At 40.6% G+C, this 27,328-nt stretch overlaps 2 protein-coding genes across 4 annotated transcripts in view; both read right to left on the bottom strand.

Moving 5' to 3' along the window:
- The window catches only part of Rpl32 (ribosomal protein L32), a 253,542-nt gene extending 250,587 nt beyond the window's left edge, over window positions 1-2,955 (bottom strand). Inside the window, exon 1 of the mRNA XM_072016345.1 lies at window positions 2,950-2,955. The gene's annotated coding sequence lies outside the window, so the exon portion shown is untranslated. The remainder of the gene's footprint in view (window positions 1-2,949) is intronic.
- Window positions 1-27,328, bottom strand: part of E75 (ecdysone-induced protein 75) — a 216,823-nt gene that overhangs the window by 28,135 nt on the left and 161,360 nt on the right. The window lies entirely within an intron of this gene.

Raw genomic sequence — 27,328 nt, 5'->3', positions numbered from 1 at the left:
ATTTATTCGATTCGTTCGGTTATCGAGTAAATTAATTACCGTTCGTCTATCGAATATTATAGATTAATTATTCGTACTATCGAAGAGTCAGTTATCATTTTGTCTATCGAAGAATCATCACTCGTCAACCGAAGAATTTCATATCCGTCAGTCAATTGTTAATATCGAAATCGAGTAAGATTTGAATAAATCATTTTATATTGTTAATTTACTTTCGAACAACTTTAATCCTCTCCCGTGCCAGTATTCCCGCATATAGCAGGTTAGCCGAAAGTCGAGCTTGTTGTCAGTTGCATTAAACGTCAGTTGACGCTACCTTCTCGTCGGCGACTAAATAGAACGTAACAGAAATAAATATTATCGTCGAATCATTTGTAACAGATGTTTTGTTCGTATGTATAAGATTAATGGTTTTTCAAGTTAGGTTAGTCAAGTGTTTCTATAGGCAACGGAATGAAATAAACGGATTAAATAAAGAGAGATCGTGCGAGTAAATAAGCTCGAAGAACCAAACTGCGAATGACAGATTATTAAAGGAAAATGTGGCTGGCAGATTTCGTTTGTTTCCGTTAGAGCAGAACTTTTATTTGTATCGATTAATATCCGCGGTTATATAACATTATATAATTAATATACATTTACATAAACGGTAGGAATAAAACAATTACGAATGTGTTATTCGCTTGATTAGTAAGCTGGATGGATTTAACGTTTCGTTTCGACTACAAATTGCAATAACGGTGATAAGCGGTGTGTCTTTATTGCACAGTTAGAAGTGATATAACTGTCGAGGGAGGTAGGAAGCATTAAATTATCGACAGATAACACGGAGAACGAGATTCTGCGATGGAATGTCTGATGGTACTTAAATCAATCGTTGCTCTGATCGATCTCGCGTAATTTAAGTAGTTTAATTCGATTTCAAGACATGCTTTTCTATATAATTTCATTTATATGAAATTTATAGTGCGACGTGGAATTTTAATCATTGCTGTTCCAGCTAATTCAAATTATATGATCACAATAGCGCTTCGTAACTCTCGTTGAATCAGAACTATTTATTTCTTACATTCATGTAAGTACACATATCTACATTCATATTAACATTACACCGTATAATCTACCATTACGTTTCACAAACATAATTTACATAGAAACATATTCTTAATAAAGCTACGCACCACTGGATATTTGTAGAATATTTCAATATTACTATACCTCTATTCTTCCAAAATTGATCAGCCGTGTGTACGTGTATTTTATCGAGCAAGCAAAGCAAGAAAAGATCTACAACGATATTAAAAATCGAGTAAAATACCAGTAGCATAATCTATTCGAAGTCTGCCTAAACGAACCCAGCGAACGTCGAGCACAATGGCAAGCAAAGGAAAGAATTGCAAAGTCGTTTTCATCGGGGGACCAGTGAACGTCTTGGTTAACGAGATCCAGCCCCGTAAACGGGAACGTTAATTGGCATAAACAATAAGCAGTAAACGCCACGCGAAGAATTCGTAGCGTTAGCCTGAGAAAGTTGAGACAATTACACACAGCTATGAGCTAAACTGTTTTTCCCGTAAGGATGGCGGGGTGTTGCGGACAAACGATAAAAATATAACGAGCCACGGCATAATTAGAAGGCATTTCCACACGGCAATGGAGTCTTCATTGTGTCTACCTTGCTGTGTCCTTGGCACTGAACGACCGGTCGCCGACCGCCGTTTTGCCTTCGTAGGCAACTTCCTAGATCATCGACACTTGGTAACTGGAGTGTCCCCATATCGATGACCTCCTGAAGAATTTCTGCCAATTTCTTCGTCATGATAAAGTGGGAAATCCGAATTGGATATTATTTCAGCGGATATGATAATATAATTTCATACTGGCCAGGTCGTGTTACTTGCTATAATGCGCAGTGATAATTGAAATGCCCTTTAAAATTTTCAAGCACGCTGCTCTTTTGTGCACGAAGCTTTCAGAGTATTTAGAGAATCTCCGATGAAACATAGACTACGCGCGTTCCTTGCTATCGAGAGACATCGGAACCAAACATCGATTATTTTCCTAATCTTTACAACGTTCGAGACTTTTATCGAAAATTTTATGCGAAACGATGCGAAATAACATAATAGGAAACACGAGATTTCTATCATCCTGTTGTAATTTAATTCTAGAGCAAATTAAGTATAGTGACAGTGACATGGTTTACAATCGCAAGATTCACAAAGAATTCAAGAATCTCAAGAAGATTCGAATAGAATAGGAAAGAGCATAAGGATAAGAATATTTAATAATAGATATAATGGCTGTCATATTGTTTTATTATACTCAATTACATATCGATTCTTTCCACTAACAGCAATCGACCGGCAACGATCGATCCCAAGGGAATGGATACTACGAACGATCTCCTTCGAAAAGGAAGAATTCGTAAAGAGTTGGATGTTAGTCGTGACGACTGAGATTCCGTTGCATATTCCAACGATTATTATAGATTATTATCGAGCGTAGCTATTAGATGAGTTCGAATGACTGGCCAATGTTCGATCGTTACAGAATCCATCGTCGATCGCTTCCTGGTGTTTTCTCGGCTATTACATGATCAGACTGGCGACTATGGCGGCGGCCACGGTCGCTCATGTACAATTATTGGGCGCACGCCTTCGCGTCATATTATTAAGTAATATCGTAACATTACATAGTAGCATCAAGTGAAACGTTTCGAACAAGACCATCGAGAATATAGATATTAGTGTCGTATTCTTACTACCTATCACCGCTATTCGAGTAAATTTTAATTGCTTTTAATTGCTTCGAGCATTATCAATCGTTGCAACGATGATGTCTTTCACACGCTTCGTATATGTCGAGAAAAATTATTATACAGTCGAGAATATTTGATATATAAATTAAATCTTTAAAATAATACTTTACTTTTTACAACCATAACACATTCTCTTACTCTTTGCACATGATATTCATTAGCCTATCGTTTTATTCTATTCTACTTAAGAATGGAGCGCGCACAGTATCTCTTTATCCAATCTCTCTATCCTATGAATATTAAGAATTTCATTAACTTTTTCCATTAAGAGTTCAACAAGCACCTAATCGTGTATTGAACCTAATCAGTGTAAGCGGCGCCGATCAACTTCGCAGATTGCGCAGGAAACTAACGATTGTGAATATTATCGTTCAAATTGCCCCTGAAACCTAATACTTTAATCCAGATTAGTCAAGTTGGTAACTAATAGCAAGAAGAACCTAAAGAAACTTGAAAGGTTGTCTCGTGACAGCTAAAGAATTATTGAGTTGGCAAGTAAGTGATTGCGGATTTTGTCAATACTACCTAACGACAAAATCCGCAATCACTTAGTTGCCAAGCCAATAATTCACGAATTCGCACGGCGTGACTAATCTGAACGAGATTTATGTTGCAACGCCTCGAGTAAAAGCAAAAGGATAAACGCGTGGATATACAGCGGTGTCTAAAATTCTCGAACGTCACCTTGGTCGATCCGTTAACGGCTGGTATCGTTGCGTGGCTCGGCGCGTAATTACGCGAGTGGGCCTTCGTGCGAGTCCCTAGCGGGGCCTCCATTGTCCCGCGGCCCGTTCTTTCGTGAGAAAGAACCACCGCAGAGATTACATATTGCGATAATAAGGTGGTAATCTCGGGAAGGTGCAGCAGGCGTGCAGAAAAGAGAACGGTGCCGCGTGCGCGCGAGCGCGTTGCTGTTCGCGGTCTGCGAGTTCAGCCGCTGTCCAAGCAATATTGTTGCTCGCTACCAACGTTGCTGTTGCTGCTGTTACGCCTTGTGTAGTAGTTGGCGTTTAACTCTTGGCTGCTGGCTGCTGGTTGTTGCTGCTGCTGCTGCAGGTTCAGTGACATCAACGCACGCATGTGCGTGACGCGGTGCGCGCACCGTTATGCCCATAGCCTGCCCTATAGCGCCCACTGCGGAAGTATAACCATATAACTTGCCGGCGCGCCGTATGCGCGACGATCGACCATCGATCCACCTGGACGATCGCTCGTTAAGACGACAATCCAATGAAAAGCTAACACTAAGCTACGCTATGTTAAACTCAGTTTCAAAGTATTTGTTGCAACGCGTATATACACGTATAGAGAAAACTGTTTCCATCGAAAGGCAAGGTAAGCTGCGCTAGGTTTTCAGTTTCATCGAAATTTAGTGCAATTTAAATGTGTTTCTGGTCTTTGCCGGTTTTCATCAAAAGGCAAAATTTGGTGCAGTTTAGTCCAGCTTTTGGCGGAGACAATTGTACGTACCGTGTATACCTATTGAAGCAAATATTTGTAAAGCTAGCATAGCACAGGTTACACTGTCAACTTTCTGTATGTAGAACCGAAAATTCTCCAAGTTACCCTGAAGCGATTTACCGATAAGAGTTTTGGGAATTTTAGATGGTACGATGCATCCGTACGATCGCTCGTTATACCGCCAACTCTCTGCGAGTCTGCCAACTTTCTACGATCGAAAGATCTCGAAGACTTCTTGAACTTCGTTTACCGATAAGGAAACGCGGTTCTGTTTCAGGTGATTTTAAAAGCGTTGCAATTTTACGGTCGGCAACGTTGATCTTCAAGAGATTCGAAGATTTTTCATATTGCGATCTTCGTGAACGTTTAACGTCCAAGCTATTCTCGAAAGCTCGTACGACATTATAAATAAACAAAAAACACTGATTTTGGAATCGTAATAAGCTTGACTCCGAGTTTACATTCTTGCGATATAATTGAAACCCAGCCTCTTCTTGCTACTCTTTCTCTTCGTGTTAGTCAACCATTCATGAAAACGACAGTCCTCGTCAAAATAAAGAAACGGAAAAAGAATAAGAGGAACGGCGCGCGGAAGCGAGTAGCGCGCGGAAGCGGAAAAAGAGCAAAGCCAAAGGGGGAAGTTTAAACGAAAAAGAAAAGGAAAAGAAAATGGGAAGTTGGTGGAAGGAAGGCGGAAGGTTTCGGTGGGCGTGGAGGAGCAGCTGGCGTCGCGAGACGTGCTTGCAGCCGCTACACGCGCATTAGGATGCACGTTGCGCTCCGCTGGCGTAATTCTTTTCATGCGACGCGTGTCCCCGATCATATCTCGCCCAAGAACCACAGTGGCCCGGGATCTGTGTCAACGGCACCGAACGGGTTCGGTATGCTCGTTCGGAGCAGGCCTCGGCGGAATTAAATCATCGAGAGCTCCGAAATCGAGAGCTGCCACACCGCCTCGCTTTCGACCTGCAATCGATCGCTTCTCGTTCCACGCATGAACCATCGTCCAACGCTATCATATCAAACGATTGACGTCGAGAAACTGTCGCCAGATACTTGGATCAAATGGAAACGGGTCTGCTTTTGTTGAAACACAATGAAGGATATGGTTCATTAATTGGTTCATGGATTATGTTTTGGAAATAACGAGTGGCCTTCTTCAATGGCCAATGTATAAAGAGTGTCTATTGGGTGGATCGAGGAACAAGTGGGGATGGAACGAAACACCACTGATGGAGTTTTAGTTATCGAAGTTGGGCTATTGTTACGCGTAGGTGAGAGAGGATTGTCCGGCTATTTTGTACCTGATGCTTGGTGAAATTTTTTAACGAATCTGTGAATTGTATCTGTTTGTTAATTGGCTTCTCGATAAAGTTAAACGATCTGTAATTACTTTTTGACAATCGTCTTATTTTAATAAGGCCGTTTTATTTCCTTACAGTACTGTCGTTTAAATGTCTCATCAGGTTGTAAAAAGAAGATGATATACCAAAGCGTTCCACAAAGATACACTCGCAAAGATAAAAACACTTATCAATGAAAGCAAAGATTTAGAAAATTGATCTAACAAAATTGGATATTACAACTTAATATACATACATTAACGCGTCTTCCATTCACAACACATGTCCTTCTATTCTCAAATAAAACAAAGAAATAGAACGACGAAAGGAAAAAAAGAGGAAAGAAGGAAGAACGAGCAATAGCAATTAAAGCACATCGATCGATGAAAGAGTAGGGGAGGATTGGTGGGTAGAAATCGTCGGAGCGGCTCGAGCCGCGGCGAAAGAAAAATGGAAAAAGTAATTTCTCTGCTGGCGCCTGTGATTGCGGGTCGGCCGATGGACGACTTGCGCCGCGACCTGCAAACCGAGGCAACCAGGCCGTTCGATCACCTTGTTGCACGCGTGCACATGCATCTATTCCACCGACTAGTTTCTCCATTACGGTTTCGTTTGCCGATAGACTGATGCCGGTACGAGATCCACGCTGACGGACAGTCGTGGTACCGTGAAACTGAACATAATTGAAATGGAACGGCCACGGTCGCTGCTCCGAATTTTACGCCACGCACATAATAATGCATACCGCAACTTTCTGTAACCGTGATTATCCGCGCGGTTAAAAATAATCCACGCTCTTTGAGTTCCAACGTCTCGATCTGACATGGTGGAATGTCTCGAACAGATTCCTTCGTGTGATCGATGAACGCGTTTGCAGCACGATACCATGCTTCTATGTTGTCCGGTCAGTGTTTTTTTTATTCGCTTCTTTCTGGAATTTTCGAGGCATACGGTTAAATTGTTAGAAAATTTCTGAATTTCACGAAGGTTGTTTTCTAGGTAAAAGGCTTCGAGCGAACGAAATAAGATGTTGACAAGAAAAGCTGGTCGGTTTTGTTCGAAGGTTGAACGTTTTGGGTATCTAAAATCGTTTTTGAAATGGTACGACAGATATAAGGACGATTTAATTTAAAGCATCGATGTTTAAACTTCGTAATTTCCATCGATAATTCTGAAAGTACTTAAGAAAGCAGTTGAACTTCGAAAAGAACAATTGCAGAAAGAGGATGACTGAATTTCAAATATTCACATCCAATATCAAAGTCACCATTCAAATCCAAAGAATCGAAATTGAAGAAAAACGAGCAATTTATTCTTGGAACGAACAATCGAAGGAAAGGTGATTCAATTAATTTAACGAAAGTCTAAAACGATACGATTGGATAACAAAAGGATGATTTTTACGGGCGTTTCAACGAAAGCGCGTTCGTCGGAATACCAGCGAGCCGGCAAAAAGAGATTAAAGGTGGAAGCACGATGGCCAAGAGAAAAGGGGACCGCGAGAAGCGGAGAACGAAGAAGAGGAGGAACAGGAGGAGGTGGAGGAAGAGGCTGAAGAACGTGTGCTACTAGCCGCGGCCCCGAAGTGGCCTGCTTCGCGTCGCCGCTTCGATCGCGTCGAACACGCTTCGTTCCTCTTCTTCCTCCACCCCTTCGCTCCTCTCACGGAGTTCCGCGGTAAACCGCTTTTTCCTCTGTCGATTAGTCGTGAAAAACGAGGAGAAACGCGGCGACTGGCCACGCGCTCCCTCGACGCCTTTGCTTCTACTTGTTGAATCACCGATAACTCGCAAATTAGATACTTTTTTACAATTCAGATATGCCGATGTCCTTTGGCAGATTTATGTCCTCGTATTTTTTTTTAAACAATATACGTGCTTCTTCGAAGGCAAACGGATCAACTTTATTTTCTATGAATTTCTCCATCTCATTGCATAAATACGAGAGTAACGTTCAATTTTCGAGAAACTAATTCTCTAGTTTGATGAGTTCGTTCGAAAGATGATGACACAAACGATAGTGAATTCTAAAGTAAATTGAGAAAGTAGCGTTTGTAACGATATTCCTGTACTTTTCAATCGATCGAGTCGATCAATTTGCCTTTCGAATTTGGCTTACGTGTATTATTTTAATTAATTCCAGAATAATCAACCTCTAACGTGTATTTAAATATGAAATTTGATAGTCGTTCTATGTATATCATGCTTCAAGAAACTATATTTTGAAGTCTTTGTCAATCTAAATTTAATTATCAAGTCTTTGTTATATCAAATCTTTTCAAGTTTTTATTATGGAAGACAAAAGATAGAAAGGAGAGTTAGTTAATGAAATAATGAACGATATTGTTTCTTAGGATTATCTTGTTCTACTTTATATATCACTTGGTAACGTACAAACCGGACAAACACTGCAACGATAATCCTGCAGTAAAACCGACAAATCCAAAATTTCCACTTTTAACGTCTCCAACGCAAATTAGATACCTGTTTTTCTAAAAATCACTGCATTCCTTTCTTCCCAGAACTCCAGCAGTTAATTCTCGTCCGTCTCGTTTCTTCACGTTCGCTGTATATTCGTTTCAACCAGTCTACAACTCTATATACACCTCTTGAAAGAATGTGAACAGGGACCGAAGTAAGGTCTGAACTGCTACTGGTGTGAAATTCCAAGCGGCCGATGAATTTACGAGCTCGTCCTCCGTGACCGATTGACTTCTTAACCCTTTCACGGCACTCGCCACGCCCACGACGATTCCCACAATATAACGAGTCTGCCATTGTCTCCCAATTACTTTGAAATCTCCGTAGACGCCACAGGGAACACAACGATTAGCCTGTTTAGACAATAAGTACCCAACCTAGACCGTATTCTACATCGGATCTCGTCTCGTTTCAAGATGCTGCAAAATATACAGAAGTTTGTTTTGGATAATGCTTTCGCGGACAGCAAACAGACAACGACTAATCACCGAGTTCTGACTGGCAAACGACGTTCTATAATCGCATTATAACGTTACAGGTACCTGCAGAGCGGCCGAAGGATTCTCGAGGGACAATTCGGGATATTTTCGTGGATCCGACAGTACCACGGTCACTCGATGGATTCGTTGCAAACCGTTAAACGATCGATCTCTTTTGCGATAAACGTCATAAAATTCACGTAGAAAATTTCAGCACCGGAATTGGGTTTGATATACGAGCGATAATATATTATTTAGTTTTTAATTTAAAGGTGAAGACACTGTATGCATAGGAAAACACATAAAGAATCGAAAGTAGAGTTGTTACGATTCTTAGTAGTTGGAACGAATCTTTATTTGCAAGTGCCCTCTCGTTGGCTGTTTCTGTAAAAATATGAAATTGTACAGAAATCTGCAGTCTGTTGATTGCTGCACATTGTCTACTTTGGTAGGGCGAGATTGGTTCGTTCCGGTCTGATGTTTCTTACGGCGGAAGGGTCGGTTGTTCGAGGATGTTGGGAACGATTTGGGAATTTACGAGTACGGTTAGTTCGTTTGTCGTTTACTATATGTAATATTTTTATATCATTTATTTCGATAACTCAAGAACACGCACGGAAATTTGTAATCAATTTAAATGAAATGATCGAAAGCGACAATATGGATCAGAGAATATTGCATATAAAAAATGGAATCGATCCGGAGAATGGGTGGATTAAGAAATAAACATCAGGGTCGTAGTTTTATTCTGGTTTCAAAAAGGTCTGAATAACGTTGTAGGATTCGACAAGTGGAAGGAACTCGTAAAATCGAGCTTCGACCGATTCATCACGTACGTCTAGACGGCCTTAGGGACGGTCGTTGTCGAATCACAAGGTCGCCCACGACTTCCGCGTGTAATCGTCCCTCGTCCGATTGCCTAACGATTCAACATCTCCGGAAGATTAATGGCCTTGCCATATCTTAATCCAGCCAGCTGGATATTGTGATTCTCTACAAATATCGAATGAATTATTATTCAATTCGCTTTAAATACCAAAGGGAATTGCTCCTTCTCGACTCATTAGCATTAGCTAATTACAATTTTTTATTAATTCGAATCGATCATTTTCAGTGTTTTCGTTCCTGTATTTACTTTTACGTTAATAAAATTGGTACATAATTTCCTTATTTCTTTTTTAAGAAGTCCTTACTTGATGATCATAGAGAAAATTCCACTGTTTTTACTTTCTAATTATTTTACTATAAATCTGTTATTCTATTTACTTTTACATTAATAAAATTGGTACATAATTTCCTTATTTCTTTTTTAAGAAGTCTGTACTTGATGATCATAGAGAAAATTCCACTGTTTTCACTTTCTAGTTATTTTACTATAAATCTGTTATTCTATTTACTTTTACGTTAATAAAATTGGTACATAATTTCCTTATTTCTTTTTTAAGAAGTCTGTACTTGATGATCATAGAGAAAATTCCACTGTTTTCACTTTCTAGTTATTTTACTATAAATCTGTTATTCTATTTACTTTTACGTTAATAAAATTGGTACATAATTTCCTTATTTCTTTTTTAAGAAGTCTGTACTTGAAGATCATAGAGAAAAATCCACTGCTTTTATTTTCTAATTATTTTACTATAAATCTGTTATTTTATCGTTACGATCATACTCTGCTCTAATGTAAAATACAAAATAAACTAAATAAGCTAAATTTCTTCGACTTTTTAACCAGTAGATGTACTACCAGATGAAAACAGTTACGAAGCGCGTGTATCTTAGATTTTCGCATGATGCGTTTCGATTTACCATTTACATAATCCTTGCACGTTACGTGCTATTCATCCACAGTGAAACTCCATTTATCAAAACTCCGTAAAACTAGTCAATGCCCGATTAACTGAAATTTTACTGACAGTATCCACTTATTGGAACGCGAGTTTCTGATAGACACGCGAAGAAAGAGCAGACAGTGGGAAGAATCGGTGAAAATCAACCAACTAAACCGTAAACTGTTTGTGCCTCGACAAGTATAGGTAAATTAAATTCTACTGTATATTCGCATTCGTTAGCGCCACCTAATCGAATACGGTTGAAGAAGGTTGGCCGACGAGGGCGACGCAAAGGTCGATTTCCGCGTTAGTAGCTTTGATCGGATCCCGAGGAACGTATATACGAGGCGGACTCTCCTTCCGACGTGGCGAAGGTGGGGACAAAAAGAAAAGGGGAAGGAAGAAGAGAGGAAGAAGAGAGGCGATCCTCTGACGGTCATCGATCCCGAGAACCGCGAGAAACCCTGAACGAGCCACGGTCCTTGAGCCGACGCCGGAGACAATGAGCGCCGACCGAGTCGCCGTCCTCGGAGCGTTGACCCAGAGAACGAGTCCGCAAGCGATTAATGAGGCCTTTGCATAACCGGCCTCGCTCGATCGATCTTCAATCCACAGAGAATCGTAATTCTTCCCCCACCAAGTCGCTCGCTCCACGATTCTCAAACGTCCTTAGACGTTCGCCTGGCGCCAAATTCGATCGTAAACACGAACCTCGTGCTATTTTCGGGGAGAATAAGAGTATTTCTTCTTTGATAATATACCAATCGATAAAGGAATCGACACGAAGGATGTGCGCAAAGATGGAATGATATTTAAAAAGCGAAGGAAAAATAAAATGAAGTTTGAAGGCGATGTTAAACGAAGAAGAAAAAAAAAAAGGAGGCGATGAAAATATCGTTTGGTAAGGACGAAAGTGTAAAAATGTATTGCGATAAATTTGGAAGGTTTTTGTAAAAAATTACGAATCGATCGTTTTCACGATTCAGCGAATGAGGAGTTTGTCGTATCGTTGAAATTTACCGATTTATTAGATTATGGGAATGAATGACGGAAGAAAGGCAAAGTTTCAGATGAATTTTCCTAGGATGACAAATCATTGGGAGAACAAAGGAACGGTATGGAAATCAGGACAAGTGATCGATAATAAAGAGAAGGAGATTGAATAATAAATTATGCTGGTAGTTGGAATGATAATGGATAGCATTAGATTGCTCTTTGTATTTAAGGGTTATTATTCCCGAAGCAGTGGAAACGTGAAATTTGCGTTCAATAGCGGAACATATTGTTTCTGTACGCGTAATGTTCTGCCAGATGACGAAGTGTATACCTTCCACTCTTAGCGTTAAATTCGAAACTACCGTCTTTATCCCTGTGCCATTTATTTTACAAACGCTCTGTTATTTTCTCCTCGCGTATCCTTCACGCAAATGGGCTCGCACTGTATAATATCAATTCATATCAATACATCGCAAACATAAATTTTCTGAAGAAAAAAAAACCCCTGCTTGATACGTAACTCCTTAAACTACATATCCAAAAATCATCTCGCTTCATAAAACCTGTTCTCCCGTCAATCCTCAACCCTCGACTACAGGACTCCAAAAACAAGCCTCTTGAAATCCCTCTAAATCCAGAAAATCTCTTGAAAACTCGTGTCTCTTCATAAGTCAACGGAAAAGAAGGAAGAAAAAAATAAAGAGAAGCAATTCAGCGACGAAGAGAAGCAAGCTACGAGGGCCAGGGCGAAGAGGACGCGGAAACGAGCGCGGCTGGTAAGGCTTTGAAAAGGAGGAGGGCAGCTGATGGTAGCCGGTTGCCACCCTGCGTAGCATAATTCACTATATGGTCACGAGTGCATCACACTCTGTTGGTAACTGGGAAGAAGGCTAGCGAGAGGAATGCAGGTCTGATTAGTTTATAATGAAACATAAATAGAGTCGATTTTCTCTCGAGACAATTTTTAAATCGACCAAGATAATGCTTATCGTTGCGCACACGTTGGTGGTCTTCTTTCGTAATAATTCATTTACAGTAATCTATTTTACAACGTACGATACAATAAGAAACAAAGGATTTATCGCAAACGTACACTTAGCGAAAAATTATGCACAGCATAAACAATAATAACAGCCTTAAACATACAATTAGCACTAAAGACTAGCCTTACTTAGTATAATGGCTTATTAATACAGCGAATAATTAATTGACTATTCAAATGCTTTGATCTTTGCAAAGTGCACGCTACCAATGAATACCTTTCAACTTCGATATACATTCTCAGATGTGTATCAAGTTTTACCAACACAGTCACGATACGTCGTGTACGTAAAAAATTTCTAGGGTTGTTCGACTACATTCGCCAGCCACTGTACACCTCCAGCCACTATATCATTCCACTATCCATCTGCTATCTTGCAGCAGAGCGCACGAGTGTGGTTGCCAAGTCAAAATCGGTCCATGCAACAAAGCGGTCCTCTCTATGCTGTCGCGAAACGAGGGAACGAGTATAGAACCTTCGGGAGAGAGAACCGCGTGTACCACCGTGCGGAGGAGAAGGGAAGGTTGGAAATAAAGTCAGGAGAAGAGAAACGAGACTTTGGTGCAAAAGAAGGAGAGGAGAACGCGAAGAAGCACGGAATGAGACATTGAGAGAGAGAGAGAGAGAGTGGGAGAGAGAAAGAGTGAGAGAAAGAGAGAGACAAAGACAGAAAGAAAGAGCGAGAAAGAGAGGAGAGTGAGAAGAGGGGGAGGAGGGGAGACACGGCTTCCGCGAATGTTACGGGACTGCATAGCGACGTGGGAGTGTAACGACTGCACCGGCGCGCGTCTTGCACCGACATGCACGCACGTGCACACGCGCCGATCTTGGGAGTGCGCCGACCCCTACCAGCATGGAAAACGGTCACTGACCTCCCTCTGCCGCCCCCTTCCGCTACCCCGCACCCACACGCGGTCCCATGACGCCTTCCGCCGCGGCACCTGCGACACGCAGCCAAAGAGGGTTGCGAGGGTGTCGAAAGGTGCAAAAATTCACAACTCGTCGTTTCAGATACATAATCATCGGACGTGTCTCTTTCGGATTGGCTTTGATTAGGTTATGGATGATGACTGTTCGATGCTCTGTATCGGGGGGTTGTTTAAATTTGAGATCTGAGGCGATGTAGGTTATTAAAGGATACCGATGGATATTGGTAAAGTGAATTCGATATATCGCTGAGAGCGCTTGCAACTTGCAACGAAGGTTCATTGTTAGGCAATTTTTTAATATCTGTGAGAATTAATGGTAAGTGAACTATATTCTTAGACATATTAGGATAGGGCCCTTACGATTGTTCAATAAAGTCGTAGCTCTTATTTGAGAAGAGGAACGTCATAATTCAAGATAGGACTTTGAAATTCTGCAGATCGTTAGATCCACATAATTGATACCAATGGTGCAGCTTCGAAACTAAGACGTTCCATCGGGCGAAACAAGTTGCTCGTACAAGTCGCTAGAACCTAGAAGCAGATTTGTCAGATATCTTACTTCGACGTAGTTATCGCGAGAAAAACGGATTACGTAATCAATCGCAAAATTTTTCAATCGCTGTATTTCGACGAAGAATGAACGACGCATCGAAACAAACATTATTATTCAAGGTAAAAAATGTAACAGGTGAAGCAACTATCTAGATGCTGAGGAGACACGGTCGTATTTTAGTAGCAACTAATAGATGAAATCCTCTGTTAAATAACTCCTTAGTCGATCTAATCTTATCGAGCTGAACACAGCCGAGTTTATCGTTGTTTGAAATCATTGGCGAGCGTCGCGCGATTTTTGCCCCCGGATCAAACGTGACCACAGACACGATGCGCGATAATGCGCGAAAGCAGCGTCATTTCCATGCGTGCGGTTTATCCTGCATTTCCGCGAGATGCGAGCGAGACGATTCAGAGAACGAAGACAAAGCGCTACGGGGTTGTCAACTCGCGAAGAAACCGCGAAACGCGGCTTCGAAAAACACGCAGACGAGTTTATCCAACCACCATGATCGTCCATCGGTTACTTGTCAAATAACCGGTGAAAAATTCCCTATCAAGTTTTTATGAGGTTATTACAACGATGGTATTGTAAAATGCGAATTTCTTTTTTTGCATTCAGAATATTTCGAATAAAATTTCACAATGATAAATGAAATTGTTGTATCGAATAGTTAACAACTTTAATTATTTTTAACACTTTAATTATTAGATTGGGGTTACACTGGATGTTTTCCCCGAATAATGTATTTTGAGAAGCTTCTTCGGTATTTAAAAATGGAAGAATTCTTTCGTTGCAACGATTGAATACTCGAGTATAATTAGTACATGATATATAAAGAAGCGCGACGACTCTTCCTGGAAAGTAATTTTTAATACCAATTTTTTGAAGACGATACATATCAAAACTGTAATTTGTTTCAGCGATAATAATGACGTAAGGCGTTCCGCTAACGATGCCTACCTCTCGGTCAATTTTCTGCTGCAAAAACTCTCTCATCAAGCTTGCAACCACAGGACAATCATAGCAGCCGCTTATTTGCCAAATCGGATAACACCAGAGTACGAAGAGTAGAGAAAATTGATGAAACTACGTACATACGTACGATGGTTCTCGAAAAAATGAAAACTCTGCAACTAATGGTTGTAACTACTATAAAACGCAAGTATCCAGATTATATGTACAAAATTTCTAGCGAATCCTATGATATTTGTAGAAATTATGAAACGTCAATTGCAAATCAATTGCAAATCGACGATCAAGTTCTTTAGACGTTAAAGCTGGAAAGCTTCAACGAACGAAGCTAATCATTTTGTCCAATGAACGGCTCACATAATGCGCCCTTTCACGCCGTCCATAGTCACCTGCCCATACTATTCGCAAGGTAAGTGTCGGAAGAAGCTTGTTCCTTACGCCCATACCATCGCCTAGTTACGCGCGGTTTCGCTTCCTGGTGCACATAGGAACGTTCGAGAGGCCGGCGTGGAAACGGATATATCTCAGAACAGAAAGGAGCGACACACAGCGAAAAAGAGAAAGAAGAGACCGAGAAGAGAATGGAGGAGAAGCAGCAAAAGTAGATGAAGAAGTACGACAAAAAAGAAGATGGAGAAGTGTAGAGGCAGAGGTAGATGACGATGACGATGACGATGAAGAAGAAGAAGAAGAAGAAGAAGAAGAGTATAACATTGACGATGAAGAAGAAGAAGAAGAAGAAGAAGAAGAAGAAGAAGAAGAAGAAGAAGAAGAAGTAGAAGAGGGGAACGCATCCTCGGGGCCGTCCTAACGGTAGGGCGGGTCACTGCACGCGGCTACGCGAATGCAACTCTTTGCAGTTGCACCGCGAGCGTCGGCCAAAGACTTCGACTGCAGCGTCGCACCGGTGCAATGCCCTACCTAGGTGTAACGCTCTCGGCTACCCTTGCACATCCTCGCGTCCTGCCTCGGCTCACGCTTCTTCCTCGGCCTGCTCTTCCTCCTTTTCGCCTCGCCTCCTTTTCCCCTCCGTACCCTTCTCGAGTACCGTGGCCGATGTAACCGAGTCCTTGAACTCGCTCGCAGGGAGGGTGACGTCTGGGAGGAGGAAGAGACCTCTTCTCGTTCGGGGTTACTCTCTTTCGCACCTGGTTGTCGCCTGGAGAATCTCTTAGGTTGCGAGAGATTTAGACCAGCGGTTCTTAACCTATGGCCTGAGGTCCTCCGGATGGTTACGAAGTCTTCGGTCGTAACATACGCAAGTTATTATCGTATTATCCGAATAATTAATTCGTTTATCGTTAATCATCTCTGAATGTGTATTTATTTATTTCTAACGAATCTTTTCCCTTCGAAAAAGTTGCTGATGGGCAATTTTGAGTCAAGTCAAGTCTTGGAAGTTCCCGAGAACAAGAAGTTATTTAAAGGGGTAAACGAAAGTTCAAGAACCGCTGATCTCGACTATTTTTGCTGCATCGAGATTTGGATCTCAGGGGATAGGATATAATAAGATTTGTAAAGAATAGGGATGAAAGTGATCGAGGTTTTCAAGGCAGATTTTTGGCTAAGTAACCTTTTCCAGATATTTTCGTAGATTGTATATTTGGAAGTTCTTTAAGAATTTATTCCCGACATGTTCTATAATTCATTGATGGCGTTTCGGCGTTTTAGAGGAATCTTTTATGACTAAAATTTTGGAATTTTGAGGGGATTTTTAATAAGCAGGATATTTCCAGAATTTTCGAATTCTTGTAGAATTTTTGAATTTTCCGTAAAATTTTTATCGGTGGAATATCGATAAATAGGACATAGATTACGAAACTTTATAAATTTTAGATAAAATTCCAATCGAGCATCGATAACATCGTTTCTCCTCCGTAGAATTTACCAGCTTGTTTCTCGTTACGATGTGATTGAAAAATCACCTTAAATGAGATTATTCGCAAAATTCGCACAAGAATCATTGTCAATGATGTTTTCCGATAGCTTGAAAAGGACTTTTAGTGGCGAGAGTTGAGCTTTGTATTCGATTTTGGAATGTTAGCAGAGGCGAAAGAATTCGTTCGAGGAATGGCGACATGGTGGCCGACCTACAATTCCGAGGTACGAATTTTGTCGTATTCTGCGGCGGTGCACGGTGCGTAACAGTACTCCTACGTCTCTTGCGCCTAGAACGCATGCACACGTTCACACGCTTGCGTAGCGAGAGGTTACGTGCGTGCGTAAGAGCATGAATGACATAACGATCGTAGAGACGTCGGGCGTCGACCCTGGGCCAGTGCACTACCAGTGCACCACGTTCCCGCCACCAGAGCGCCTTTTCTTACCAAACAACGCCGCTTCCTATACCTATGCTCTATCATTGTATGAAAAACGAGCAAATTTCTCTCACGGATTCATTATGGTTTAGAAAAATGAAACAATCAACCGGAGGATCGATTAATCACCTTTTTTCTTCTGTTCTGTTTCCTGATGTTTGTTACGCACATGTTAAATGGAATCTCTGGCTCATTTAATTTCTATTGTGTGAATATTATGGTTGATAAAAAAAGAATCTAAAATTGATGGAATGGAATGTTAGTCATTTTTGTGTTATATTTTTTTCTCCGATGTTAACATTAGTGGTTAACCGTGCCTTTCTTTTTTTTTCAAGTTTTTGAAATTTCTGTGCCGAAGCGCTTGATTGACGACGATCAATGTGCTATATAATTTCATCAATTTCTTCTACGAGCGGGTCGCATATTACAATAAAGTACTTGATCTGTATACGTTATAAATTACTTGAAGTAAATTTTCTAACAAAATGTAGAATATAATAAATAAAGTATGAAGGTCTGATGTAAGATTTGATAGAAGCTGAAATTAAGAAGTGAAATTAACAAATTAAAATCCAAAATTTGCACAATGAATGTTCTATTTGATTTAGATTTAGATTAGGCAAAGATTAGCGAACTATAGTGCTACCTAAATCGATTCAAATACAACGACGTTTGCTGTAACGTCGATGTACCATAGTCGGAGAGTAGCTTTTATAAAATTCTGACAATGAGCCTACATAACAGTACTCTCGCGTTTCTACGCTTACGCACGCTTGCGTAAGAGTATGAATGACAAAGTCATCGACCTGAGCCACTGCGTCACCGACACGTCGTCTTCTGAAAACAAGCTCATTTGCAATCGTTGTTTTGACCAGTTGTCCCCTTCTCCTAGTTCGTTTCTATTCCCCGTCAACAAACACATCTACCACTTCCATCGACTAACGTTTAAATCACGCGATTATTCATCTCGATATCGCGAACCACCGTATATCTTGATTTATCGTTGAATGAATCCATAAGTTGGCGGATTAATTAGATATGGTTTTCCTGTGATATATTTTCAGCTACATTTTCAGATCAGTTACAAATTTGATCCATACGATCCTGACGTACAGTCGTGCATCGCTAGAGCGCTAATGAAATTTCGAAATGTTCTATATAACGCAGATAACGCGTGTACGAATGTTTTATCGTGTTAAGTGATCGAAAATACATTCATAAGCTATCGATCGAAATATAGGAATCGGATGAATCGAAACTCGAAATTAAATTCAATTGCAGTTCCATTTATTACGATCAGACGTTCGATGTAAGAGTTCGATGTAATTTCCAGACTCGTATAATTCGTGGCCAATCGCCAACGCAACGTCTCCAATGTTCTCGATGGTTCGTTAATTGATCCGTTTAATTCTTCCTCGAGAAAAACCTCGCCAGTTCGTTTTCAGTCGAGAGTCGGCGTTGCTTTTGTTTTTCTGACCCACATCGCCCCGAAAGTTCGTTGCCTCGGCCAGAAGTGACTGCCCAGTTTTGCTAGGTGAACGATCCTCGCGCATATTGATGTGATCCTTCTCGTGGAAGTTACTCGTCGACACGTGTACGAGACGATTTCTACGATTGGCGGAATAAAATTTTCTAATTAGGGGAACTTGAGGAAAAAAAAATCGCAAGCAGAGGCTTGTAACGTGAGTTTCAGATGTTGGAACATAAGCCTTTCAATCCTATTTTATTTCATGATTAGATGATCTTCGGTAATGGTCGGACATTTTTTAGCTTTTAAATTAAGAACTCTTATTGATTTATCGGTCGTAAAACAGAATATGGCATACCAGTTGCGACCATGTTTATATTAATTTGGCAATTTAGGATGTAAATTTTATTTTATTTCGCGAATGGACGAGTCACTGCTCAGATATAGCGGTTAGAGTTTTTTTCAGTCAGAAATTATTATTCATCGGCTGTCAATAGATTAAGATTCATCAATTGGGACCGCGTTTGCCCGGCGAATGTAATCTTTTTCAGTTTGATTTCCCTAAGGGATCCCTCAGACCATCGATATATACTGTCAATATTTCAAGCTACTCAACTAAAATGATCAATATGTATTGTCAATAGAATATTGTCAATATTTATCGACAAACTGCATTTGCGTTGAGAAACTTGAAATATCGACAATATCGTTGATCGTCCGAGGACACCGTAAAAGATCCCTCGATATTTTCTGATCGTATTTACAAACAATTCCAGCTTCTAAAATTCACGCAAAAGTCCAATCTCAATCCAATTTTTCTACAAATAAACTTCCACGGTATTTTCAAAAAAGTCGCAAGTTCCCAAAATTCACGGACGAATCAAACTTGCAGATCGATTTCTCTAAAAAACGAAATTCCTGAAAATTGTCTAATCATTTCCAAGAAAAGATACAGTGAATTCACGAGCTTCCAAAATGAGCAGAAAAAATCCGATGTAACCTAATTCAATCATTCGTTTCCGCTTCATCCCCGAAAATTCCCTCTCGAATATCATTTTAAACTGTCCAAGTGTAGAAACGCTCGTTTCCCTATTTAGAAAAGGCAAAGAGAAGATAAAGAGTGAGAAATTTCTACTGTCGAACGATAGACGAATTCTGAAAATGATCTTCGGTGATTCGTGCGCGTTTTCGACATGGAAATAATCCTCGTGGATATCTTCGTCGCGTCGGCAGAAATAAACGTGGTGATACAGAAATAGGCGGTTAAAGCGGATCTATCGGCGACGTTGAGCAGGTTACTGAACCGCGATCCCGGGAATCCACTTGTTTTCTATTCGATAAATCTCGAGGGGGAGAACGCTTGCACACCTACTCGTGGCACGCACGTGCGTGCGCGTAAACGACCTGCCAGCGTATCGTCCCGTGCGTCACTCGGCCAATCGGACAAGCTAGATTAGTCAGGCTCGTTACAGGCCTGAATTCTGAATCATCGTTCGTGTTTTCCAGCGTACCCCGCTAATCCGATGACTCCATGGGGGTTCGATGGCCTTTCGAATAGAACGGAATACGATTACGTCAAAAAGCATAATTGATAAATTTTAGTGAACAAGATTTTGGTAAACGTTTTTATCGATTACGGGTGATAGGAGATGAGATTTGATTCTGACAAGTTAGGTACATAGATGTTTGTTGAAGGTCTTTTACCTGATAACGTTAGAAATAGTAGAGTAGTTCGTACGACTAGTTGGTAATTTTTCATAAACATTTTGTGATCTTGTAATGGCTTATTTTTTGATTTCAATGCCTTTGGATTGGAAAGTATACGGATAAACGATTGTGTTTCTCTTTTTATTCTATATTTTTTTATCTATCTATTTATATACTTTTTATTTTGATTTCTTTCGAATATGGTGTGTATATTAATTGTAATGTGAATCACGCAAGTCGTGGTAGTCAAATGATCAAAAATGGGAATGTAAAGTCTTACGTTTGTAATGGATCGTCAAACAGTTAGGAACATTGCGAAGCAATATAAAAAGGATGATAAAATTTATTTGATTCACTCGCTCGCCGATAAGAGGATTACGTATCTCCATGCGGAAAGAGGCCAACAAGATCAAAAACAATATCGTGCGCTCGTCAAAGTCCATTTGAATACAGACCAGACTCTTATTCCACTCGAACAAAACAGATCAAACAGAAGAACCAAACCAAATCGTCCATGTTATTTCCATTTACTAAATATCTCTCACTCCTCAACCGGACTAAAAATCTCTCAAGAAAGAGAAGAGAAGAAGAGCTGCAAGAACCGAGGAATCTTCTCCTATTAAGCATATTGACCGCATTTTTAGCAGATCACAAACTTCTCTCTCATCTATGAAATATCTCGAAATCTCTAATCAAACCACACAGATCAACCTCATATTTCGATCTAAAATAGATCAAAAATGACTAATTAAATAAATTACGATTACCAGTAGCAGTAGTACTACTAGTACTACTAGTAGTAGTACCAATAGTCCATACAAGTAAATAGCAGTTCACCGCTCGTATCTATCTACCAAACACTACGAGTCCTTTAAGCTAAGTCAAAATTCCAAACAGAAGAAAAAGGGGAAGAGGAGAAGAGAAAAAAAACCAAACGCTAAAGGAAAGGGGGGAAAAAATCAAAGAGCGTAAGAATCTCGTGGCATCTCGCGTGAAAATCGGTTCTCGAAGGAAGCCAATTAGTTCCGAAGGGGGGTGTACCCGCGAGAAGTTCTCATCGCGGCGGCCTCGAAGAGCAGCGAGAAGGGAACGCGGCGCAAGACCAGTAGCGAGCGATTCCCTGTTCTCATGCTCGTTAATCTATTAATAAACGTGTCCTTAACTGTTCCAGTCGAGCTTGGAGCGCTTGTGCGAGCGACGAGCGGGCCCGCGGACAGCCACCAAGGGAATCTCTGTTGCTTTTCAACGAGCAAAACGACCAAGCAGGAAGAAGCGCGGCGGCGCGGGCGTCGCGGTGCCAGGAGGGAGCGGGCGTTCTCCGTTCGTCGCGAGATTAGCCAACCTGGAAGAGGGCCGATGCCAGTGAACTCGGTTGGCCGGTCACTAACCAGGTAACCCACACTAGCAACAACGTCAACGTGCTATGCAGCGCCGCCAGCAGCAGCAGCCACACCACCACCAGCCACGTCAACGGTGCAGGCTACGGACTTCTTCAGGCCTTCTCGTGGCCGACGACGACGACGATGCCGACGACGATGATCCTCCTCTGTTCTTGGACACTACGTGACGTACAACTTTGCAAAGAATAGATTTGTGATTATCAAATGGAGCGCTGCGACAACTCTTGGACCTTTTTAAGATCCTCCGACTGTGTAATTAGGCATTTCGTATATAATAATATAATATATAATGTGTATATATATACACATCCTTATCTTTATACATCCTTACGATATATTATTTAACGACTAATTAACATTTACAGTTTTGTGTGAAGAAAAATCGCATCAATTTTCGTATCGAACCTACCTACTTCCACTTACTTTTTGATATCCATCTATATGTGTTATTATGTTAGTTCGTTGCCAAGATATTGAAATATCGGAATACTATAAAATACCGACTCGACAAGAGTGTCTGACGAAATTAACGAGGACCTACTGGAACGAAAGCTCGAAAATACCGCAAATCTCAAAGGGTTAACGCGCGCGCAGTGTCTAATTTAGTCAAAGGCACTGACCTCTTTTCCCTTAGATCGTCAAATGGAAGCAGAAATATACGGTGCGGTGTGAATGTCTTCGATCGATATAATACATTTTTTGGTGTATGTAGAATTATAGTAATCGGTTTAAACGTGTTATAAAATAAAAAACGATTGAGAATTGCTGGGATAGACGCATCGGATCGTGGGTAACTGCCTCGACCATCAACTCGCGAGAATTTACTTCTGTTTCTAAGGGGGCAACTGGCTTCTTTGTACAATACTCGCTATTCTTCTTCCTTCCGCGAGAGATAAGGTAATCCAAGCAGGTTCAAAGGAGGTTGAAGTTTTGCTTGAATTTAGTCGAATTGAGAAGGATTTAAAGGAGAGCTTCGTGGATATGGCCGAGAGATGTTTCTGGGATGCGAAGGTGAGAATGTTGGGTTAGGTTAGGATTGGGATTCCAAGTCCGAGATTTCTGGGTTGGTTGGTCGAAGCTGGCGAGGATTGTCGCGATGTCAGTTTAATCTTACGAGGCGCGAATCTTTTTTGGCTTTAGTGGGAAGAACGTTTCGTTAGGATCGAAAGAGACTGATAATGGAAAGACAAGTTGGAATTGAAAGTCCGAGGTTCTTGAGTTGATTGGTTGTAAATCGCTTTAAACATACTATTCTTTCTTCTCTTGAGCAACTTCGTAGTATCCTCGTAGCATTCTCTTGCAATCCTAACATCGCTGAAAATATTTATTTTCACGAGTCATTGAAAAGCAGCTTCAATTATTCTAGAAACCAGTTTCCAACCCCTTCACCTGGAACGTTAAATAATCACGAACGTCGTTCAAACGTCAGACAACGAACAACGTTCGCGCAAAACGAAAACTTCGCCGCGGACACACTCTTAACCCTGTTTCCCGCCACGTTCGCCAGCCTTCTAGCTCACGACGTGGAACGTAATATTAACGGCCTGTATGCTGATAACGGTTGCCAGGAAAAGCAAGACAACACACGTATCGATCATCCTGAACTTTCGATCGCGACCTAATATCTACCTAACAAAATTAATATCGTTCTTGCCAATTTTCAACAATTTTTTTTATCAACCGATTTAAATTACGGTGTATCGTAATTTTTAACAACGTTTGACAGTCTTTTGCAAGGATGTCGGATTAAGTTTACGTCGAATAATACAACGATAAGACGTCGTAACGACGAAGAAGCTTCGAGTAGTTGTTACAGAACGCAAGAGGAACCGCTATTCCACACGGGCGTTCACGTACGATCCGACACGTGACGAGGAAGGTTCGTGAGCTTAAGTAAGAGGAAGAGACCGGCCAACGAAGGTGGGGGCAATGTTCCAGCGAGAAGTCACGTTTCGTCACCGAATTACCTAATGCCGCTGGCCGAATCGTGTCGTTGGGTCACCGATGTCGAACTCTAGGCGACTGCAGGCGCAAATGGACACCAGTCGCATCTTTCAGAATAACTGTTCTTGATTAATTTCTGATACCATCGTGTGTGCTAATTGAAATTCGTTAATAAATTTTCGTTAATATTAAAAAGGAAAATCAAATCTCTACGATAATATCACTTAATCATTCGTCTATTTAATTTCTTTCCTTGAATATCATTGCAAGGAAGCAAAATCCAATTTCCGTTAATATCCAAGAAAAATCTGTCTGTTATCTGGAAACTAAATCCAATAAGAGACCAATGTATTGGCAACAAGGGTTCGAAGAATCTATGCGAAAGAAAAATCCAATCGCGATCGAAGATACTGTGAACAAGCATCGAGGGAATCTGCACAGACGGAAGAAAATCTGCGAAGAGTCAAAAGTCAACTTGCATTGAAACTAAATCCGGTCAAAAAATCCAATATATCTTCGAAAATCGTCCGGCGAATCTCCGCGAAAGAAAAATCCTCTGAAAATCCAATACATTTCCAACGAGTATGCAAAGAATCTGTAGAAACAGAAGCCAATTTGCGAAGAACCCGCGATCAAAAGCCAACCCCGTTGAAACTAAATCCGATCGAAAAATCCAATATATTTTGCAAAAGCGTTCGAACAACGTGCAAAAGAGGAGAAGTCGGCTGAAAATCCGATAGATTTTTAAAAGGCATTCGAAGAACAGAAATACGCATAAGAATTTAGAAAATCCACGAAGAAGAAAAAGTATGGTGCAAGCAACGAGCCCTTGGCGAATTCTTGGTGGATGCCGAACGTCCTCTGGCTCGCGATGCCGCTCGATTGTTCCCCCGTTCAGTGCAGGGGAAACGTGCTCAGAAGTTCACGGTCACCTTGAAAAGCATCATGAAGGTGTATTACGAAACGGTGGCGTGGCTCGCGTGTGCACGGACCTTCTCCTCTTCCAGGACAGAGAGAGGAGAGATGCCACGGCGAGAGAACGGCAGAGAAGGAAACCGTGTGCCGGGGTAACGAACGACGAACAGAGAAGGACGAAAGGCGATGGTCGCGTTGGTGGGGTCTGCAGTTTGTTGCCCGGTGACCGAGTTCATCGCCTCCTCGTTGTCGATGCCCCGAAATCAAGAATCTTCGAGAAGCCGGCCGAGCAAACCGGACGAGACTCGCTTTTTCATCGAAAGCTGGCCAGGGAAATCGGTTCCGGGGAAACGAAGAAGGCGAACGAAATTTATTATCAGAAGGGGGGCAGTTAGGAGCCAATTTGGAAGCATGTTGGTATACGTGGAACAGTGTTCCCAGTTGAGGATCGAGCTTGCACGCTCTTGCCTTTCGTAACGGTACACACTGTTGCACTTTGTACTCGCCGCTTCATAAGCCCGGGACACCGCGCATTGTAGAAATTCGAGAATTTTCCGTGAAACGATGTCAGGTCAGGTTTGAAGACGTTTGATGAGGACTTTTGCTTCAGAACGTTTCGTATAACGTATAACGTAGAAGGGCTCGATCGAAAATTTGCCTATTTGGTCGAGTACAGTTTCTTCCTCCTATCTTTGTTTTTTTTTCATATTTGATGTATAAATTTGTAGAAAAATTCGTGTTTGACGAGGACTCTTACGTATATTGAAAAGTTTCGTGGTATAATACCACGCGGAAGGGTTTGCCTGAAGATTTGGTTATTTGGTTGAGTGCAATTTGTTCGGATCATGTTGGTAATTAAACCGCGGATGTTTATGAAAATTCATATTTGATAAGGATTTTTATGTTAAAACATTCCATGGTAGAATATAGAGTAGAAGGGTTTGCCTGGAGATTCAGTTATTTGGTAGAGCGCAATTTTTCGAACCATAATGTTAATCGGATTGCAAGATATTTATGAAAGCTTGTACTTTTTGAATAAAATTAAAAAACCGCAAGTTGCGTACTAACATTTGATAATAATTGATCTAGATACGTCGCATCGACGCGCTCAACGTAGTTTATGATACTGATTCGAGATTAGAAAATTCTACGATATCTAATGTAGTGGATCTTACATGTTTATCTTATCATTTAACCGCAACTTGACTGAATAATATTAATAATCGACTTGATATTAATTAATCTAAATATAGTAGGTAAAAGAGTTGAGTGAATTCTGTGATAGATTTAGAGTTGGAGAATTGTAGAAGAACGGTGTCAAAGATATTACACGTCGATGCATACCTTGCTCGAATAATCTTGATAATTGGTTTGGTAGTAATTAATCTAAGTATGTCACATCGAAGAACCAAACGAAGTTTATGGTACTAGTTTGGGTTAGACAGTTTGGTTACTTGGAAAACTTTAGCACCAAGTACTGTACCGAAGTTATCTTAGATCAACCGTGGAATATTCTTCATTGCTTTATTGTCCATACTATTTTACAAGAAATTCGAAAACATTGGACAGACGCTTTGATTAAAAAATTTAAAAAACATCTGAACCATTAAGAAAGAAGCGATAAAAAAGCTCCAATGAGATTCTTGTATTTTCCTTCGAATTTCGTTAGAAATTCAAAATTAAGCGTTTCCGTGCTGTTATTAATGTTTCCTTGGTTTTTATTTATTTCCACCCAAAAATCGAACGAACAACAAGCAAACATCGAAATCGAGAATCTTCGCAGTAGGATCTATAGGTCGAACAAGCGAAAGAGTTGTCGAATAATTTACTTTAATCGAGAACGGACCGTACGGGTTAACGATTCAATGACCAATCGTGCATCGCGTTGAAAATTAAATGGTCAACTGTCAACGACCGTGAACCCTTCCATTTTATTTGGCCTTTACGATTTTTACCTATTGATTCTTGGACACGTTTATCTTGTTAAGAAGGAAGATCGTCTCCACGGAAGTCGGCCTCGCCTCGCAAAAGAAAGGAGCCGTTCGACCATGACCGTCCTATTCAACTGCGAGACTTTTATTAGCCACGCGCGGCTACTAATTTCGTTTAAAATCGCCTACTTCAAGGCGATAACATTTTTCTCTCTGTTCTTATTCCTTCCTTCGAGACTCGAAGAATTTTTTGACGCAGTCAAATTTCAGCTATTAAATTGATCTTGTCATAAGATTCTCATAAAATGCTAAACGTCTCTCTTAATGTTTCTTTCACTATGCTTTAAAAATAATGTTTCTTATATATTATCTGTATATATTCATACATATTGAAATTGTTAATATAATCACAAAGTAACGTAGTTAGTTCACTGACCACGTTGATTAATAATTACACAAACAAAAATAATGAAAACATCGAAGTAAAAATCCATATTAATTCCAGCGAATTGGTCGTAACCACGAAATTCTATCGTGCGTTTCATTTCATTTATCTGCTTTATCGAATATTCATTTTATCGGGTATCGCTATTATTTATCGTTACTCGAGCAAAGCGACGTTCACGAAATCAATTTATTAGTTACATATTATCTGAACAAATATAAAGAAATATACACAGCGGTTCCACTATTATACAAATATACACTCGATCGATTATTCGGAAACGAGCGAAACG

This window comes from Bombus fervidus, chromosome 14 (genome assembly GCF_041682495.2).
Source record: "Bombus fervidus isolate BK054 chromosome 14, iyBomFerv1, whole genome shotgun sequence".
Classification (NCBI taxonomy): Eukaryota; Metazoa; Arthropoda; class Insecta; order Hymenoptera; family Apidae; genus Bombus; species Bombus fervidus.
The sequence above is the reverse complement of the archived record's forward strand: the minus strand, read 5'-3'. Positions and strand labels throughout refer to the sequence as shown.